The following is a 20,791-nucleotide window of genomic DNA, read 5'->3' as shown; positions in this document are numbered from 1 at the left end:
ACTGAGATCCAACCCCGCTCTGAGGACACAGGCACTACCGTCTCCTGGCCTGCACCCACACCCTCACCTCTGCTGTCCTCGGCCCTATCCACCAATGTCTCGCACCGCACCGTCCAGCCCTCGCTAGCGCAAGTGTTTGAGCGCAAGTGCAAGTACGCCGCCACGCACCCGCACGCTCAAGCGTTAACCGTCCACATAGCCAAATTTATCAGACTTGAGATGCTGCCGTATAGGGTTGTGGAAACGGAGTCCTTCACAAGTATGATGGAGGCGGCGGCCCCGCGCTACTCAGTTCCCAGTCGCCACTACTTTTCCCGATGTGCCGTCCCAGCCCTGCACGACTACGTCTCCCGCAACATTGTACGCGCCCTCACCAACGCGGTTACTGCCAAGGTCCACTTAACAATGGACACGTGGACAAGCACAGGCGGCCAGGGCCACTACATCTCCCTGACGGCACATTGGGTGAATTTAGAGGAGGCTGGGACAGAGTCAGAGCCTGGGACCGCTCACGTCCTACCCACCCCCAGAATTGCGGGCCCCAGCTCGGTGCTGGTATCTGCGGCGGTGTATGCTTCCTCCACTAAAGCACCCTCCTCCTCCTCCTCCTCCTCAACCTCTGTCTCGCAATCAAGATGTGGCAGCAGCAGCAGCACGTCGCCAGCAGTCGGTGTCGCGCGGCGTGGCAGCACAGCGGTGGGCAAGCGTCAGCAGGCCGTGCTGAAACTACTCAGCTTAGGAGATAAGAGGCACACGGCCCACGAACTGCTGCAGGGTCTGACAGAGCAGACCGACCGCTGGCTTGCGCCGCTGAGCCTCCAACCGGGCATGGTCGTGTGTGACAACGGCCGTAACCTGGTGGCGGCTCTGCAGCTCGGCAGCCTCACGCATGTGCCATGCCTGGCCCACGTCTTTAATTTGGTGGTTCAGCGCTTTCTGAAAAGCTACCCACGCTTGTCAGACCTGCTCGTAAAGGTGCGCCGGCTCTGCGCACATTTCCGCAAGTCCCACACGGACGCTGCCACCCTGCGCACCCTGCAACATCGCTTTAATCTGCCAGTGCACCAACTGCTGTGCGACGTGCCCACACGGTGGAACTCTACGCTCCACATGTTGGCCAGGCTCTATGAGCAGCGTAGAGCTATAGTGGAATACCAACTCCAACATGGGCGGCGCAGTGGGAGTCAGCCTCCTCAATTATTTTCTGAAGAGTGGGCCTGGTTGGCAGACATCTGCCAGGTCCTTCGAAACTTTGAGCAGTCTACCCAGATGGTGAGCGGCGATGCCGCAATCATTAGCGTCACCATTCCTCTGCTATGCATCTTGAGAAGTTCCCTGCAAAGCATAAAGGCAGCCGCTTTGCGTTCGGAAACAGAGCCGGGGGAAGACAATATGTCGCTGGATAGTCAGAGCACCCTCCTGTCTATATCTCAGCGCGTTCAGGAGGAGGAGGAGGAGCATGAGGAGGACGAGGAGGAGGGGGAAGAGACAGCTTGGCCCACTGCTGACGGTACCCATGCTGCTTGCCTGTCATCATTTCAGCGTGTATGGCCTGAGGAGGAGGAGGAGGAGGTGGAGGAGGAGGAGGAGGAGGAGGAGGATCCTGAAAGTGATCTTCCTAGTGAAGACAGCCATGTGTTGCGTACAGGTACCCTGGCACACATGGCTGACTTTATGTTAGGATGCCTTTCTCGTGACCCTCGCGTTACACGCATTCTGGCCACTACGGATTACTGGGTGTACACACTGCTCGACCCACGCTATAAGGAGAACCTTCCCACTCTCATTCCCGAAGAGGAAAGGGGTTCGAGAGTGTTGCTATACCACAGGACCCTTGCGGACAAGCTGATGGTAAAATTCCCACCCGACAGCGCTAGTGGCAGAAGGCGCAGTTCCGAGGGCCAGGTAGCAGGGGAGGTGCGGAGATCGAGCAGCATGTACAGCACAGGCAGTGCAACAGTCTTTAAGGGCCTGGACAGCTTTATGGCTCCCCAGCAAGACTGTGTCACCGCTCCCCAGTCAAGGCTGAGTCGGCGGGAGCACTGTAAAAGGATGGTGAGGGAGTACGTACCCGATCGCACGACCGTCCTCCGTGACGCCTCTGCCACCTACAACTACTGGGTGTCGAAGCTGGACACGTGGCCTGAACTAGCGCTGTATGCCCTGGAGGTGCTTGCTTGTCCTGCGGCTAGCGTCTTGTCGGAGAGGGTGTTTAGTGCGGCTGGGGGAATCATCACAGATAAGCGTACCCGCCTGTCAACCGACAGTGCCGACAGGCTAACACTCATCAAGATGAACAAAGCCTGGATTTCCCCAGACTTCTCTTCTCCACCAGCGGACAGCAGCGATACCTAAGCAATACGTAGGCTGCACCCGCGGATGGAAGCATCGTTCTCTCTCACCATCCAAAATGGGGACATTTCTGCTTCATCAATCTGTGTATAATACTCCTCCTCCTCCTCCTCCTTCTCCTCCTCCTGAAACCTCACGTAATCACGCTGAACGGGCAATTTTTCTTTGGGCCACAAGGCTCACTCATATAATTTTTCTAAAAATTTTTTATACGTTTCAATGCTCTTAAAAGCGTTGGAACTTTAACTTGAACCAATTTTTCGTTAAACTAGGCTGCCTCCTGGCCTAGTTACCACTTAAGCCACATTAACCAAAGCGATTAATGGGTTTCACCTGCCATCTTGGTTGGGCATGGCCAATTTTTACTGAGGTACATTAGTACTGTTGGTACACCAATTTTTTTGGGCCCTCACCTACAGTGTAATCATAGCAATTTCTATGTTCTTCGCCTGCACTCATGGTACAGAAAGGTGTGTGGGGTTGGCCTACACTTTAGCTACATAAATGTAACTTGGGCCTTGGCTATACTGCAGCTACTGAAATGGAACTAAGACTGCGCTCCCACTATACTGCTGCTTCGGAATTGTTCCTGGGGCCTCTGTAGGCTGCTACTATTACTTAAATGGAACTTAGACTATGCTCCTCCTATACTGCTGCTTCGGAATTGTTACTGGGGCCTATCTTGAGTGCTACTATTACTGAAATGGAACGAAGACTGCGCTCCCACTATACTGCTGCTTCGGAATTGTTACTGGTGCCTGTCTTGAGTCCTACTATTACTGAAATGGAATGAAGACTGCGCTCCCACTATACTGCTGCTTCGAAATTGTTACTGGGGCCTGTCTTGAGTGCTACTATTACTGAAATGGAACTAATACTGTGCTCCCCCTATAATGCTGCTAGTGATATTTAAGTGGGGCCTGTCCTAATGCTACGGCTGAAATGTTACGAATTATGGGCTCTGCCTATACCGCTGCTAATGGTATGTCTCTGGGGTGTGGAAACAGAGGCTTCCCAAAGACATGATGGCGGCGAGGCCATTTCCCACCAACGCGGTTACTGTTAAGGTGCATATAACTATGGACACGTGGAGAGGACACGTAGTGCCTCAAAAACATCCCCCTCCTCCTCCAACAATGAAAACATTCTTGGCAAATGCCTTTGCATTGGTTCGTCTGGTGGCAGTCCAAGAATTTCACCTTTACCGACACAACAAGAGAGCCCCCCCACCATCCCCCCGCCACGGCCCACTTAATCCTGGCCACATTCCGAAAACCAACAAAATACAACCGAGCTACTAGGTCCGCAGTCACCACCACATTACCACCAACGCGGTTACTGTTAAGGTACATATTACCAGTCTGACTGGGGCATGCAGACACCTTGACAGAATGAATAGTGTGTGGCACATAGGTTCCCCATTGCTATGCCCACGTGTGCAGCTCCTGATGGCGGTGGCACAGGATTATATTTCTCATTGCTTCTGTACAGCATTGTGGGCTATCGCCACACCACTTTTAAAGAGGGTCGCTGCCTAGCCGTGCCAACCCTCTGCAGTGTGTGCCTGCAGTTCCTCCTCATGGCAGACGCACTTATAAATAGACATGAGGGTGGTGTGGCATGAGGGCAGCTGAAGGCTGCGCAGGGACAGTTTGGTGTGCGCTGTGGACACTGTGTCGTGCAGGGGGGAGGGGGGTTGGGCAGCATGTAACCCAGGAGAAGTGGCAGCAGAGTGTCATGCAGGCAGTGATTGTGCTTTGTTGTAGGTAGTGTGGTGCTTAGCTAAGGTATGCCATGCTAATGAGGGCTTTTCAGAAGTAAAAGTTGTTGGGAGGGGGGGGGGGGCACTCTTGCCGGTATTGTGGCTTAATAGTGGGACCTGTGAACTTGAGATGCAGCCCAACATGTAGCCCCTCGCCTGCCCTATCCGTTGCTGTGTCGTTCCCATCACTTTCTTGAATTGCCCAGATTTTCACACATGGAAACCTTAGCGAGCATCGGCGAAATACAAAAATGCTCGGGTCGCCGATTGACTTCAATGGGGTTCGTTATTCGAGCATTGCGAAAATTTTGTCCCGAGTAACGAGCACCCGAGCATTTTGGTGCTCGCTCATCTCTAATGACGAGTGAAAAGCGAACGATTATTATTTGGTTGTTTGTCCACGTTTAGACTGAACAATTACATTCACTTTTGTTTGTTTGAACGATGTTTTGATGATAATTGTCCGTCTAAAAGCACCTTAAGATTAACTGATCCTTCAGCTGCAGGGGCGTATCTGTAGGGAGTACAAAAGGTAGCAGTTACATACAGGAACTGGTGTCTTAGGCGGTGGCCAAAGGCCGGATAAGAAGTCAATGGTGTTATAATTGGCACAGATTAGTTGGGGAGCCATGGTACAAAGTTTGCATTTGGCCCCGAGTTACATCTCTGTTCATCTGACCCATAGTTTTCAGTTTTTGTCCAATATTCCCCCAGCCTATGTTTAAAGTGATAGTGACTAGAGATGAGCGAGCATACTTGCTAAGGACAATTACTCGATCGAGCATTGTCCTTAGCGAATATCTCCCTGCTCGGAAGAAAAGGTTCGGCTGCTGGCGCGGGTGAGAGGTCAGTTGCGGGAGTGGGGGGGGGGGGGGAGAGAGATATCTCCCCTCCGTTCCTCCCCGCTCTTCCTCGACGCTCCCCGCCCGCCGCTGGTGGCCGAATCTTTTCTTCCGAGTGGGCAGGTACTCGCTAAGGGCAATACTCGATCGAGTAATTGCCCTTAGCGAGTATGCTCGCTCATCTCTAATGGCGACCTCTAGAGTTCAACAGTCTTTAAAACTGCTATGAATTGGGTTACTCTTCTATTTGGTCCTTATGTATAGTATTAAGCACATTGCTCAGTGGGATACTAAGCAGGACACTTCCACTCTGACATTTACATTATCCGATGAGATACAATGTATAGGTGCGAGATGACAGCTGGACAGACGTCATATTTCTTCCTTTTTAGAGACCTGGATTTCCAGTTCAAGAGGAGAATCGGATGTCCAGAAATATCCACATGATGTCATCACTGAGGACACAATGTATACTGACTCAGAAAACAAGGATGTGTCTTCCTGAATGCTGAGTACAAATGACCAAGGAAAGCAAAGAATTAAAAGGGTTTTCTAAGGCTTCTTGCAGACGAGTGTGTTTTTGCGCATGAGAAAATCCCGCCTGCAAAACACGAAACATAAAACACACTGATTTCAATGAGTTCATTCTCACATTTTTTGCGAATGTATTGCGAAACATGCTTGTCTGTCAAAGCCGTAAGGGCTTATTTACACCGGCGTATTTTGGCCGCCGCTTTTCACGATCGGCTGATATACGCTCCCATCTGATGCATTGGATGAGAGATAGGTCATCAATATTACATCTGTGGGGGGTCTTATAGAAATCTTGTGACAAAGACATCAATACAATGTTGTTTTAGAAAGCTGGTCAATTTCTGACTCGTATCTGATCATATCCTGCTAAGAGGAGAGGTGAGGATGGACACATCTGTAGACCCATTGAATTTACAAAAATAAAGCTGTAAAGGTTACAGGCAGTCAGAATTTTACATCTATAATGCGATGAATTTTTGCTCCCTTCCCCCTTGTGTGCTGGGAACCTGTGAAAATACACAGGAAACAGGTATTGTACAGTATGGCAGCCACTGACAATACTGAGTAGTGAATATTGAACTTTTGAAAAGTTTGGGTTGGCCAGTTCACCAAATTTCAGCAAAAAGTTTGGTTTGGTTCCAATAAGTTTGAACCAAACCAAAAGTTTGCCAATACCTCTAAAACTGGTGCATAATATTGATACATAGAATCCCTGTATAACATTCTTAGGTCATATTGGAGTCTATCTATGTACTTTTGAGTTGTTTTTAAGGCAAAGTTAACGAAGAAAACGCAGGAAAAAGAAGGAAAATTAAAAAAAAAGAAAAAAATGAAGGAAAAATAAGAAAAAAGGTCCTTTCTTCTTCTTCCTTTTTTCTTGTTTTTTTCTTCTTCTGGCAGGTGTAGCCGAGATGAACCATCTGAGGTTCCGGCTCTCGCTGAACCAAACTTTTAGCAAAGCTTGACCCGAAACTGGGTGCTAGTGTTTTGGTTTACTCAACACTAATACTGAACGTTTATGCCATGGGTTCTGACCTAGTCCATTGGAGGTTCCAAGTCTTTCCTATACCCAATCAATATGTTTTGATTGCCCCGTCAGGACATAAAGTATCTGACTTTCCCATAACCTCAGTGGGTTAGAGAGTTTACTTTACATGAACGGGTGTTGCTATTATTATTTTTTATAGTTTCCTACTTGTGTGTTGTTCCCGTTCTATGTGTTCTCTGATTAATATGTGAGGTCATTTGGCCCCTTTGAACACTTCATTATCTCTTGCTTATAATTAGATACATTCAAATTTATGTCATTCAAACATTAATCATGCCGTCACTTATGTATAGAAACACATTCATTAAGCTAATGCCTGCGGCAAACAGTAGTGATCAAACCTTTCATAATAATATTCATCAATAGCTGATTCAAAAACTTCACAGAATTAAACTTTCCAAAATATTTATAATTTTAATCCTCAATATAATACAGACTTTGGGGTAATTATTGAAATAAAGTTGGTCTCCTACATTGCACCTATCTATGGAATGAATTCTGCATTACATATTGAAGCCCCCATCAGCTGACATCGGCATAGTTACTGCTGTGCAATTATTTGTTTCCACCTAGTTTTTCTCTGAAAAGGTAGTTGCTCCCAGAAAATGGAACATTTTGTCACTTCTCAACATAATTTCCCAATGTACACATTTTTCACAACGTTGATGCCATGATTGTTTGGCCGATGCAAACGCTTCTTTAGGGGTCTGTTTTGCCCACCAGAACATCGCTAATGCAAAAGCGGCATGGCTGGAAAATTTGTGACTACTGAGAGCGTCCATCATTGGAAAAAGCCAAAAATTGCTAGGTGCAAGGTCATGTGAGAAGGGAGTATGCAGAACCACTTCAAAGTTGTCATAATGAAAAATCCCCCTGAAGAAGGGCCTCTCAGTGAGCAGGAGCGTTATCTTGATGGAGGGAACTTTCTGTGTCTTCAGGTATTTAAGCAGGATGGTGTGCACAGATTCTGCGAAAATGTTGACTTTATCAACTATCTCTTCCGCAGTCAATGAGCAGTCTTCCATAACCATTTGCTCCATTCACGCAATCATGTTTTTGGATCGGGTGGTGTATGGCATAGGCTCCTTTGGTTCATTCTCACATGATGGGCAGTCCGTTACACTTTCAACTGACTATGAATGTTAATGGGTGTCATTCCATGCAAGTGAAGAAACGGATGATTACACACTGTTCTTGGAATGTGAACATCACCATTATAAGTACTGAAAATGCTTATAACTCCAGCCACTGTCATATAGGTTCTCTGCACTGGATGAGGATGCTACCTGCCTTGCTCATTCCTCAAGAATGCCTACATCTAATGTGTCCCATGTTTTAATCTGCTCCTATTCCCGAGAGAAAAAATGATGAGACCATAAAACTTGAAAGCACCTTGTAGAAGAGTCACTAGATATAAGTCCCAACTAGTCTGTCCGCAAAGAGTTGTCAACTTGCAGTCAGGATTCTATAGAAACTGAGCCTTAGGGCAAGATGTTGGAAACCAGATAGGCAGGATGCCAGGAACATGAGATCTGGGCAGAAAAAAGATTACATCTAGGATACTAGATACAGGACCATGATGGCACTTGGAAGATGATACCAGGAACAGAAGAATGATGTTAGTTGGTACAGGATAGTAGGAATGGTAGAGTGATTCTACTTGGAATGTGGTAATGGGATTAGGACAGGAATTCTATTTGAAACAGTGATTGTTCTCACTAGGAGAAACCAAGTAATCTTGTAGATATGATACCTTTTAATGACTCACAAAACTACATGATGTTATAGCGAGCTTTCAAATCTACTAAGAGTTCTTCTTCAGGCATAATGAAATAGACCCCATACATATATATACACATACATATGACAAGGCACAGACACGGATTTGACTAATTTGCACTTAAAAAAATACCAGAACGGGATGAGTAGAGAAATAAATAAACACTTAAATAGTCCACTGATAGAGATGTGAGCGTTTTATGGTTAGGGGGTCACTAGGCCAGAGTGTTATGTGTGCTATAGAGTTCTCATGCTTCCCATTTACACATGAATCCTCTTGAATAATTTAGTTCTCGGTTAAAAGTGTCAAAAGTTATTATAAATTTGTACTCCCAAATTCTTATGTGAAACAGTATAACACGAGTCGCATGGTGATGTTCCTTGGAGCAGGACAACAGTATTAGGGCATGGCTGCCACTTGTAGAAGGACAATAAAAAAATAGGACAGGGTTATAATTTGGAATATGATAACAAGAATGGGACAAGGATATCTTTTGGAATAAGACAACAGGAATAGAATACCAATAAAACTTGGAACAAAATACAACAGACCATTTGGAATAGCATTCAAGGAATTAGCTTGTGATGCTACTTGAAACAAGACAGGAATGGTAAATGGATACAAGAAGAGGACAAAACAAGGATGTCTCCTACAGTAAGACCTGAGGAACAGGATAAAGATGAAACAAAAGTTCCAAGCTATTCCCCTATGGCTTCCAGGACATTATAAATGACTATTACATGAGTTCATATGAAACCTAGAATAAAAAAGGATTTATATTTTATGTTCATATGTGTGCGAAATTCAAGATCCAACAGCACAAGTGGAATAAAAACTCTTGTCTGTTTTTTTTATCTATCTCCCTACTCCGATTTAATGATTTTTATTTCCTAAGTGACTTATAAATAGCTTGTGTATTCATAATATATTTTTGTACGTCTCAACAATAGGATTAGGAGGCTAAGAAGAACTCTCATATGTGCCAATTTTAAACTATGAGAGACAGCTTGAATCATCCATTTGAATTCAGCACAAGTCGCCTATTCTGCTGTTTCCATGGTAACAAGTCAATATGTAAAGACCGTCTTTTTTAACTTCCCATTCTAGTATTCTAGCATTTCAGTAGTAACAAAAGTCAAGAGGGTTTGACACTACCAATAAGACAACAAAAGACTCCAAGAACATAGAAATGCATCACTTCGCTGCCTCTTTCATGTAATGTCAACTGGTGTGTCTAATGTTCTCCACCGCGAGAACTTTGCATTAAGTCATTAAGGTATTTCCAGCCTCATCTCCGACAACTCCTCCCAAGGGAAATTAAAGCTTAGTAGATGTCTATCATTTCATACAGGTACAGAATACAGAAAGGCAAACCTCCCAGCATCTCTCTGTTTAATGTTACGCATGGAGTCCCCGTAAAACAAAAGAGAGATGCTGCAAACTAACAGTCAACCTGTGTAATGTCATGTAACATAATATAGGACCCCTTGAGGTATCGAACAACACAAACAATCCAATTAAATGAGTGATGAAATATGCACAAATTAATTGTAGACTCCAAAATAAATTAGACTGAAGGCAGGAAGAAAGTTGATTCTGCTCCTGTGCCAGAACTGAGGGGTGACTAGAGGAGAGAATATCCTAGGGAGGGCATGCTTGTCCTGGATGCTTCCTGGAAGTGTTATCCTATCTGCAGAAATGCTTATATTATGTAATAAAATATATTATCAAATATAATATGGCTAGTGTATATTATTAGAGATATACGGAGAGCTATAAGGCTGTATGTAGTAAGTCCCTCTTGTGACAACTGGAGAGAATTGAAAGTTTACAATTGCCTGTTGGAGGCAGTGCTAAAATGCTTCTTCTGATATGGCGCACAGCTGGTCTGTCGAATTCTGCATGATGTCTTCTCTGGACTGAAATCTGCTTTCTTTCAGAGACATTTTCAGCTTAGGGAAAAGCCAGAAGTGACGTGGAGCTGCTGGGAGAGTAGGGAGCCTGACTCTTCACTGCTGTGCGCCCATCTTTGAAGTGGTTGTACCACTCCTTTTATCTGTGTGGTGCCCATGGCTTTGTCTCCAAAGGCCTTTTGAAATTTATTGCAGTAGCGTTGTTCAACTTTTTCTGTCATTTTGTCAAAAAAGAAAATCAGATGGCGCTCACTTACCCATCCTCACTCATCGTCTGTCTGCCGGCGACTGGCAGCTTCTGTGGGCATGAAAAAAATCCAAGCATGCACATTACGGTTGCCCAAATATGTGCACCAGATAAGTTACTTTGTGCAACTTAGTTAACGAAAGCAATATATATTGATAAGAAACCGTACCCTTTATTAGGTATGAGAGGCATGGGCCTAGTTGCCTATGATAAACACATATCCCACCGAGACCAGGTTACCATAAATAGGTAAACCATTTTGCTCAACACCGTAGTAGAGCACTCCATACTCCATACCTCAGTTATTTTGGTATATAATTCCATAAAAGTAAGGGGTAATGTTTGTCTCCATTTACTAACTATAAGACATTTTGCTGCAAGTAGGATATGAAGCAAAGGTTTATCCGTGGAACCCCTCAATTTAGTTGAAGGGGCATTTAGTAAGTAATATAGGGGATCTAACGGAATCTGCTGTCCAAGAATATCTCAAGTCATTGAATGAACAATTAGCCACAGCATCTGAATTTGGACACATGTCCAGTATAGATGTGGTAACGAACCCCCATGAGTTCCATAGCGCCAACACATATGAGGAACGTTACGATTTAGCCTATGTAAGAGGTCTGGAGTGTGATACCAAAGCATCAGTATCTTGTACTGGTTAGCTTTATATTGAACGCATGAGGACCATTTGGAAGCTTTTACTATGTTTACTATTAACCCTTTCCAATCCACTGTCTGACGTCTAAAGACATTCTGATTGAAGGCTGTACAGCTCCGATGTCAGAAGACGTCCGGCAGGGTATTCTTACTGTAGGTTACTGGACGCTTTGTTGTTGGGGGACCTCTTCAGCATGTCCCATACTGCAGTACTGGCTCTAGCCAGCAGATGGCGCCATTGTATAATGGCAGAAAGAGAAAGCCCCCTAGGAAACCCTGAATCCAAAATTGGATTGCATAGGGTTAATGACCTGCCCTCAAGATAGGTCATTAATAGTTGATCAGTGATAGTCTGCTGCTAGGGATTACTGCCAATCAGTTGATGCAAAAGCCTGCTGTCAATGTGGACAGTGCTGGAAGCAGATAGTGTTGTTAATGCTGCAGTGGACCAGTTTGGTACTACAGGCACAGCTCCCAAAGAATTCAATGGGAACTGTGCCTGCAGTACCAAACTGGACCACTGCAATACAGATAGCACTATCTACTTCCAACAATGGCCTCACTGAGAGCAAGCCTGGGAATCAACCAATCAGCAGAAATCCTGAACAGCAAATTTCACTGATCAACTATTGATGACCTATTGTGAGGATAGTTCATCAATAGTAAAAGTCCCAGAGGCCTTTAAGAACAGTCCACTTTCTCAATAAAGACACTTTTCTCCTTTCCACTGGATAGGAGAGAAATGTCTGATCACTGGGAGTTTGACCACTAGGACCCTCAGCAATCCTGAAACTTGTGCACTCGAATGATCCATTAGAATGGAACAGTGATGCGCATGCTTGACTGCCATTACATCCACTTCTATAGGATAGATAGAGCTCGAGGTATAGGACATTGCACTTGGCAATCTGTCTCCATTCCAAATGAAGTGATGTGCAGCACAACTCCATTCAGGTTCGCTGGTCTCATCATCCCTTAGGGTTCCAGTGGTTGGACCTCGTGGATAGGGAGTAAATGTTTTTAATAGGGAAACCCTCATTGAACACTTTCACGTACTATTTTGGCTCTAAGAAATCTTGAGACTGTATGAATTTAACTATTGAAAACGTAAAACAAAGTGGTTGGATGATCGGATCTTCTAAATCACATTACAAAATCCTTTTACAGCTGGGGAGCTGCTATTTTCACCTTGCATCAGTTTCTATCACTCGATGTGCTAAACACATTTGGAATTGATTCAGGAGAGAAATATAAACTAATATAAGTGACTCACACATTCATTGGACACAATTCTGTGCAATTCCCAAACCAGCGGAAGCAATAATCTCCTGCATCAGGAAACCATGAAATAAAAGTTCAGTGACTCTCCAAAATCTGTTCTAATACTCAGGCATCCAATCATCTGTCCTCCGAGGTTGCCTTTAATCCCCTCCCGTGTTACAGCTATAATTGTTTATACAGCAGTAGTACATGTAGCCTGTCTTGTGACCCAACCATACTCTACAATCGTCAGTTTTTTATCCTTATGTAAATTACCACCTTTTTCATGTTGCATCCAAACTACATAAACTCACCTGTTCAAATATTCTGCAGCAGTCAGATGCTGGAGCTGGCACAGACGTTAATTGTCTTACAATCATTCACATTGCCAAGCATTGTCTACTTAAACTGATTGTTTTGCTTTTATTGTTCTATGTTAAAAATGATGTTTTTTCATGGCGCTGTATATTTAAAGAGGTTGTGTGGTTTCAAGTCAAAAATGTTTAATGGCTGAGTTTAAAAAAAAATAAATAAAAAAATGGAAGCATTATTGAGTTCTGCAGGAATGGCTTTACCTCTTGGGTTCGTTATTCACCCACATATGCTCTGGTGCTCCCAGAGCAACTGGGTCTAATTCAGCTTGCCACCTTTTCTGGAACTGGTCTGGCCAGAACCCGGTCATTAATCTCTAATGACACAGATGCCCGTAAAAGCAAACAAACGAATTATGGCCAATTTAGAAAAATGGTGTCCTGAAGTTCTTGACCCCCCGGACTACTACGTATGGGCTGTCCAATTTTTTTTTTTCATCTGACCGCTCCTGATGAAGCACAGGCACACTCATGTAAATAAGCACTTTGGTAGATCCCAAACAATACTTCTTGAATCTTAAAGAATCTAGATCACAGAATCCAAAATTTGAGGTTTGGCTGTATCAAAGCTTTTATGCCTTGAGCAGCTGCAGTGATTTCTGATGACAAATGGAACTTTATGAATGGGATGACCCAGAGCCCCCAGGGACAGAAAAGCCAATAGAAGAGAAAGAGGATTACAGAGATGTCCCCTTGGGAGAGCCTTTCACATGTTCTTTCTTGAGTAGTAGATTGAGGCAAGAATGAGAATATACTTTCCAAGAGAAGTGGCTTATATAAAAGGGTGGGGCTACATTTGTTTAGACCCTGTATATTTCAGTCTCACTAAATATAGTCAAGTCTCATATTAATATCAGACCTCAGACTAGACCACTAAATATATGCAGATCAGACCTCTTTCAATATAGTCATACCCCAGACTAGACACCAATTTAGCAAAAAAACTAATATTTAGTCCCCAGATTAGACAATATACCTAACTTCCTTACTCCTGTTTTTTTGTTCAGCTCTAGGCATTGCTGTACTGGGTCTCAGCAGCCATTCAGCATCATCGCGATGCTGTGTGTACCTTGACATACTACAGCCTGAAATTGGATGGTATCAGGAACCAGTGCAGCAGTGTCAATGTAAGGGACTCACGCGTAAAGGGTTGGTTCTGCCTCTGAAGGTGTGGCAAGGCTTAGGGTGTACTGAGCTTCATAATGGAGCACCAAGATGGCTGTTCCAAACAGTACTGAGCATGCTCCTTAGGAACCTTCTAGCGAGATGGTGTCCGAACCATTAAATGTTTTGGAGCTGTACTATAAAAGAAAGTGCAGGGACTGTGTTAGTGGGCTGAAGTGCTGCTGGAGGCTGCTGCTTAAAGGGTACAACAATCTGAAGAGTATCTGATAAAAGAACAGCCGTGGCAGCAGGAAACGATGCAATTAAAAGTCTTTTATTCCTCCAGACACATACGACGTTTCGATCAATATGATCTTTATCAAGTATACCAAACACCCACAAGCCCCATACTTATATAGCAATACAATTAAAAGCAGATAACAATCAGCTGTCATACTCATCATGCATGTGCGTCCTTCCTCCATAGCCTCCGGTATTGCCGATGCATACGTCATCAAGTTGCGCCCACATGACTCCACAGGTCTCGCGAGACTGTAGTGCCCAGAGCCGAACTGGCTTCTGTCCGTGCACCGCACATGCGCCGACCGTATCGTGCTGAACGGAGGCTTTATGGACATTATCCCTTGCGTCTTCATCCCACAGTTGTGTCAAGCATATCGTGCTGTATTTACAGATCATACAAATGGCATTTACGGATCGCTAAACCCAATCATAAGGATTGAATATATGTATCAAGATTCCAATCTAGATCAAGATGGCTATCGACAAAGGCATGTAAATATGCAAGCCCCTCATGATCAAATGATATATACATATATATACAGTGTTAGTCACACCACATCCATCCCACAATATATTATGGTCCAATACAACCCCTTTCCAGCAGTATAAATATACATTCTAGATGATCCAAATAGCACAATGAATCTATAATAAGAATACGGATGGTAAGGCAATGGATGTAAACCTCCTAAACCAATTATGGTCCATTATAGATATATCAAGGCTCTAGTTTGTTATTATGCCCATACCCGGTCTCTTATATAAAGAAGCCATTTCGCACTTATTATTTTTAGTATATACAACAATTATTGTCACATAAAAATAATTTATTGGGCCAGAAGAGAATGTATGCAATGTCATTTATTGTGAACTACAAGCTTTATCAAAGAAAAGAGGAACAACTCTGAAAATCATGTGACTTGGAGGAGGATCAACCTTCAGAAGAATGGCGCACATGCATATGAGCCGAATCTGCAAAACAAACAAACATAAGGTGATTAAAAACAAAACATGAGATGAGGTACTCGCAATATATAGTAGTACAACCATTGGATATACTCCAAATGATTCAGTGCATTATTTACAACAGTGACATTACAGGGTATTTTATATTTAAACCCATGGGGGTCAGGGTTTCCAACTCATGGATCCATTTTATTTCTTTACGCTTAAGCATACCCTCGCGATCTCCTCCCCTAGGCAGTGGTGGCACACTATCTATGACCATAAACCTAAGTTGACTCACAGTATGTTGATGATCACAAAAATGTTTCGGGATTGGCAGATCTTTCTTCTTTGTCCGGATCGTGCTTTTATGATTTATGATCGGGCTACGTATTTCCATGGTCGTTTGTCCTACGTAGCCCAGCCCGCAAGGGCAGGTAATCAAATACACAGCATAGGAGGTTGAACAGGTATACCTTCCTTTCAACATATACTTTTTACCTGAAATAGGGTGTCTGAAATGATCTCCCTTCTGTATATAATTACAGCAAGAGCAGGAGAGACAAGGAAAATTGCCTCTCCTGCTCTGACCGAATGTTTGTTGTATTGAACCACCACCTGGAGTGATAAGGGGCCTAACCAATTTATCCCTAATGTTACTACTAGAGATGAGCGAGCATACTCGGAAAAGCACTACTCGCTCGAGTAATTTGCTTTATCTGAGTATCGCTGTGCTCATCCCTGAAAATTCGGGTGCCGCTGCGGCTGACAGGTGAGTTGCAGCGGGGAGCAGGGGAGAGCGGGCGGGAGAGAGGGAGAGAAAGATCTTACCTCCGTTCCTCCCCGCTCTCCCCTGCAGCTCCCCGCTCCGTGACGGCACCCGAATCTTCAGGGACGAGCACAGCGATACTCGGATAAAGCAAATTACTCGAGCGAGTAGTGCTTTTCCGAGTACGCTCGCTCATCTCTAGTTACTACCTCTTTTATAGGCCAGTATTGGTGGTAGCTTAAATTCGGGTATGTTCTCACAACAATCCCTGAGGATGGACCAATGTCTCAATAAGATGTTCCTAACTCCTCCACTTTGGGGGCCATAGGTTGAAATGAAAGGAATTCTAGGTGGACCAGGTTCCCGTACTTTCTCCATTATCAAATCCTTCCCACCTGACTCACCCTTTCCTTTGTCTTCTGTAGCAAGGAGGGAGGGTAAGCACGCTGTGCAAATTTATCACACATTGCATCTATTCTTAATTTTACTACTCTTTCATCTGTGATCCTCCGTACACGTAACAACTGTGACCACGGTAAGGAATCAATCATCGGTCGGGGATGGTTGCTACAATAACAAAGCAGCGAGTTCCTATCCGTTTCTTTGGTGAATAAGTCTGTACTCAAGGAGGTGCCTTCATGTATCACATTCACATCCAAAAACTGGATATTTTTACGGGAGTATGACATGGTAAAGCCCAATTCAGGGTAAATATTATTCAAATAATTATGAAAGGCTGTCAGATTCTCCTCCGTACCGCTCCACAACATAAAAATATCGTCTATGAGGCGGTACCAACATGTAACTTGACTCCAATATTCCGAAACATAGATGTGTTGTTCCTCACACATACGCATGAATATATTTGCGTACGTCGGCGCTACGTTTGATCCCATAGAAGTGCCCTGTCGCTGCCGGTAGTACACCCCCGCGAACACGGGGCTTGCACATTGGATGGTCCCACCCTGCGGGTCATATGGAGTTGTGCTGTCCTGGACTTTACTATTTGGATTGAAGAGTATCTGATGTTGCCAGACAGGAAAAGGCAGCTGGAGCCTGAACCTGTGGATGGGACAGGGACTGCTTGGAAAAGGTAGACAGCACCATGCAGAGGAAATTGAGACTGCCTGAAACCAGCAAAGGAGAGCACAGCATTGCACTGTAGAGCCATGTATCAAGACCAAGGAGAACATCAAGGAGTGTATTGGTAACAACTTGTAAGTGAGGTCGGCCTCAGTAAATCTATTAGGTGTGCACACTGATAGGAAGTAAATAGTTATTCAGCAGGCCAGTTGCAACCAGAAACATGGAAACTTTAGTAGAGATTGGAAACTTGCTATTTGAATGGCTGTTACCAATTCCAGGCTCGATTACTTAGAGGTTGACTAAGGAAGTGACATTAAAGGGAGCCTAACCTAAAATCTCAGTTACATTGTTAGTAGTGTTTGCCTAAGCTGTGTTTCAGAATTAACAAACTGTGTAAATGTTTAGTGTTATTCCCTTAAACACGAAATGCGCGTTACATTACATAGGTTGTCTTTCTGTTCTACAGGACTGTTCCTTGAACTGTATTGTTGATAATATTGTGTCTGCATTACTTCACATTATGCATAAAGTATTATTGATCCCAGGATTTAGTTAGCCATAGCTAGTGAGAAGTGATTCTACTGTAACCATTTAATTGCTTACTTGTATCCATTTACACTTTTTTGTTCTTAGATAGTGTATTTTTGTAACTCCCTCTGCTGCATCATATCCTTAATTTGCATCGTGACACCACCCACCCGTGAAACCGAGAGCTGAAAAAGTATACAGGTCACTATTTATCAGATTAATCTAGTTGAGAAAAGCTGTTTTGTTTTTTTTCCCCACTGCACCCTACTTTTAACCTCCCTACTCGGCAACGGGGTGAAAACTATGTATCACAGGGTGAATGGGTGAAGGAGGATGAAAATAGGGTGACTCCCTGTAGAACCAGGTGAGTTGACATGTCTAGGAGGATCAACATAACATAGTGCTTACACAGAGATAAAGGCACAATAAACCAACTAATCCTCTTGTGTAATTCCATAATTGCATTGTAAATGGTGCTCTAAGGGGCTGGTTCTCTCAAAGAAGGTCAGTAATGCTTACTATAGGGCGATTCTCTCTAGAGGAAACACAAACATTCCTTAATAACTTTGTAGTTTTTGTCTGTTTCCATATAAGAACTGATCTGTATTTATGATGTAAAACAAGGTCTATGCTGAAAATGGAGCCTCCAGTAGCCGAGCACTTTTGTGTGCGAGCCTGCATATTGTTGAAGACATCTGCTAATGTGACATCAGTAATGGCAATAACTTCCCGCTAAATTGTACCTGTGAGCGCATCAATTGTTCGCAGCGTATGGCGATATACGCGGGCCCTTTGTGAAGAAGTCCGGTGGTGTCAGGTCTGGTGGTCTCAGTGTCCACAGATTATTCTAAATTAATTGGTGACCGAAATAACTCTTCATTTCCCTCATGCTTGCATTAGATGTGCGGCACGTTGCGCCTTCTTGTTGAGCGTAACCTTCCGTTAATTCGTCATCCGATAACAGATTCTTCACCAGTTTGTGAATACAAGATTTCTTAACCATACTTAATCTGAAACGCCCTTTGACATCGTCTAAGGGTATGTTCACACGTAGCGTTAATGCGACGGATTCTCCACAGCGCAAAATTCCGCAGCACAATCCACAGCATTTTGTACCATTGATGCAGAATTTGACTCAAAATCAGCTATGGGTCTGCATCACCTGACTGGCGCTCAGTAGTGGTTGCTGCGGGGCAGATGTGCGCTGCGCTCTCGGTGCTGCAGTGAGGGTGCAGTATTTGGAGCACTGTGCAGGCTGAAATCAGCTGCAGATCTACAAATCCAATGGTGCTGATTTTTGGTGCAGAAATGCTGCAGATTTTGCCTCGGAACTTTCCCCTGCAGAAAATCTGCAACATTTCTGCTACATGTGAACGTCCGCTAAATGATCCCGTGTGCCAGTATTCATGAACAATAAACATGCTGTTCAACTGAGTACATGTTTGTGGCACACTGAATAGGAAGTCCGTTTGGTGGCCGATTCTTGACATCACCGGTACGCTCCACTTCACTGAGAGGTGTGATGGTCCGATAGACAAAGAGGCAGATTTATGAAACTTACTATGCATGCGGCGCTTTTTGTTTTGGGCCACTGAGCGGAAACCGAACGGACCCATTATAGTCAATGGGGTCCATTTGGAGCTGTTTAGTTCATAAGACGGACCCATTTGGCCAAGGAATTCCCCTTTCCTCTCCCCGAACGGAGCAGAAACCCCCACCGCAGATGTGAAGGCAGCCTCAGTCTGCCGGGCGGTGCATCTCAGATAACTTTCTCACATCTGGTTTTCACATACCACATGCAGAATCCCTCCTGAAGATATTCCAGCATGCGATGGGTCATCCTATCTAATCACACAGCTGCTAAAACCAAAAATAAGAATTATGACTTAGAGGGATTTCCTCCCGGCCTGTGGTTAGGACTTCCTCACATGTGTCATGTGGAGAGTGGAGCATCTGAGGTCATTATACTTCACAGCATTGTTCTCCGGGGCTACGTGAAGTACATGGGTGCGAGGGGAAGCCCTCAGAGTTCCTGAAGTTCCCATTTCTCACTATTGAAATATTCTTGTATTGAAATAATAATAAACACAAAGGCGATCAACATGACCCTCCGCCATTGTACAGCCACTGCATGGTTAGCACCGAGGCCAAGTTCATACTTTGTGTTACAGTTCTGCATATAATCAACACCGGTCCAGTGAAAAATTGATGTATTTTAGGGAAGTGGTCAATAGGAAAATAGGAAGTTTTCTAAAAAACTACTAGGTCTTATTAACCTTTAACTATGGACGTGAAGTCTCACAGACCCCTCCCCATTCTAGATTTCTAGAGAATCGCGTACTTCACCGGTACCTCCATGACACAATGGCTCAGTAGCTTTTGTTTCAGGTGCGAAAAGACAAGTACAAGAGGAGGTTGCGTCGTCAAGACTGAAAAGTTCCTATGTAACATTACTAAAATATATAAATACATGTTGATTATTTCTACATGTCTCTTTTATTTATGTATAACCTGAAAATTAATAAAAACAAGTTATTGTAAACATCCAGTTCATTATTGCAAAAAAAGTCAACCACAATATAAAGGCCTCATGCCCGTGGTTGTGTCGGACTCTGCCAGCGGAATATCGCAGCGGAGTCCGACACGGCGCCCCCCAAAGTTCCCTACTTAGCTCTCCGGATCCGCCGTACGAGTCTAGTCATTTCTTTCATGCTGTAGAATTCCGCCATGAGAATTCCGCAGCGTGAACATTGAGCTATTAGGTTCAATAGAGCCTAATAGCTGCGGGATAACGCTGTGGATTTCCGTTGCGTAAAACGTGGCAGAAATCCATTCGTGGGCATTAGCCCATAGGAGACTGTGAGACCAGACGTCCATGGAAGTGTAACAAATAAATCACGTTCACAGTTGAAGGTTAATCAAAAGTAACAGAAAACTGACCATCTTGCACTTAGCAAGCAATCAGAAATCACAGATCTGTCAAATCACCTGGATTTCCCAAGAGACACCTGGTCCCCTCCGCCGGTCATCTGGCTATCTACACTACCCCGTTCAGCTGTAGGAGGAAAAAAAAACCAAAAACTTTAGTCACCCCTTCCTTTCATGTTGGCAGCTTCAGTCGCTGTCCCTCCAGTCCTCCAGGCACTTCTTGGTGCGGTCAATGATCTGATCATGTGATTCCTGCAGATCATTTGCACAGCTGGTGGGTAGAAAGCAAGGACTGATGAGACAGGTAGAGGGGCAGCTGAAGTAGGTGAGCCAAGAGATGAGTATAGTCACTTCTTATT

This window comes from Eleutherodactylus coqui, chromosome 5, assembly GCF_035609145.1.
Source record: "Eleutherodactylus coqui strain aEleCoq1 chromosome 5, aEleCoq1.hap1, whole genome shotgun sequence".
In the NCBI taxonomy this organism is placed as follows: Eukaryota; Metazoa; Chordata; class Amphibia; order Anura; family Eleutherodactylidae; genus Eleutherodactylus; species Eleutherodactylus coqui.
The sequence above is the reverse complement of the archived record's forward strand: the minus strand, read 5'-3'. Positions refer to the sequence as shown.